The sequence below is a fragment of the Nanorana parkeri genome, unplaced genomic scaffold, assembly GCF_000935625.1.
Source record: "Nanorana parkeri isolate BGI_ZX_2015 unplaced genomic scaffold, ASM93562v1 scaffold559, whole genome shotgun sequence".
Taxonomy (NCBI): Eukaryota; Metazoa; Chordata; class Amphibia; order Anura; family Dicroglossidae; genus Nanorana; species Nanorana parkeri.
The window spans coordinates 853,517-854,567 of record NW_017306827.1 but is presented as its reverse complement, the minus strand read 5'-3'; the positions used below and the strand labels follow the sequence as shown (position 1 = coordinate 854,567).

Sequence of the window (1,051 nt, the reverse complement as noted above, 5' to 3'; positions counted from 1 at the left end):
CCAAAATACATTGAGGGCCTGTTCACACCATCCAATGCGTTCACGGTTCCGTGCCATGAACACACTGGGTCGCCATGTGCCACGAACGCATTGGATGGTGTGAACAGGTCCTAAAAGTTCCCCAATCCATCAGAATGCTTCCTCATAATCCAGTAAAAGTTTCCCCCTAGTTATTGGGCAACCATGAATATATCAAAAGTGCAACTCCATCAGAGGTTCCTCCTAGATCCATCAGAACCTAGTACCTCCCACAAAGTCCACTTTCCCAGAATCCATTGGTCTTCCCTGATTCCATGAGAAGAAAGCCCTCAAAACCCATCCCAGTTTGCACCTGAATCCCTCTCTCTATATATTTATATTGACCTGTGTCATCCGAGCGCCTCGTCTCCGAACATATATATTTCTGTCCACAGCTATATCTACATTGTACATGAGCAGCCCGATCGGTAGTCACAAACAATCACATCTACAGATCATCATCTGTAGACATTCACAACGCAACAGAGGGGAGTGGCTGGGAGGCGGGCTGAAAGGCTGACATGTGACTTAACTTTGCTCCAATAGGCGTCGGCACTCTGTCCCGAGCTGGAGAGGGCGGGGCCAGAAGGCTCATTCAAATCAGCATCTTGCAAGAGAGACACACCGGGGAGAGCGGCGGATGGGGAGCGCTGAGTACCGTGTGCGGGACACCCCCTTTCCCCCTCCACACCGGACACTCTTCCTCCCCCACCCATAAGAACCGGGGGGCAGGGGGTATAGTCCCGGAGTCCCCACCGTTTCAGATAATGGGAGACACACTGGAACCCCAATATCTATGGGGATCTCAGGTGGTAGACTCTCCATAGAACCAGAGCCCCCTAGCCGACTGTTCATCTCCAGCCCTAGATTCCCCATTTGTACATGGGAATAGGGGAACCCCACAGGAGAGGCTGCACCTATCTCTGAGGACCCCTATCCCTGGGCAGCCCCCAGAGGACCTCTGTGTCCTTGGGAGATTGTCTGAGGACCACCCTTATCCCTGAAGACCCCCTCAGCACAGCCAAAGCCCCCC

General features: G+C 52.9%; 1 protein-coding gene across 1 annotated transcript in view; it reads left to right on the top strand.

Moving 5' to 3' along the window:
- The first annotated feature begins 981 nt into the window (after positions 1-981).
- LOC108791545 (carboxyl-terminal PDZ ligand of neuronal nitric oxide synthase protein-like) overlaps positions 982-1,051 on the top strand; it is an 82,499-nt gene continuing 82,429 nt past the window's right edge. The window contains exon 1 of the mRNA XM_018562057.1: positions 982-1,051. The gene's annotated coding sequence lies outside the window, so the exon portion shown is untranslated.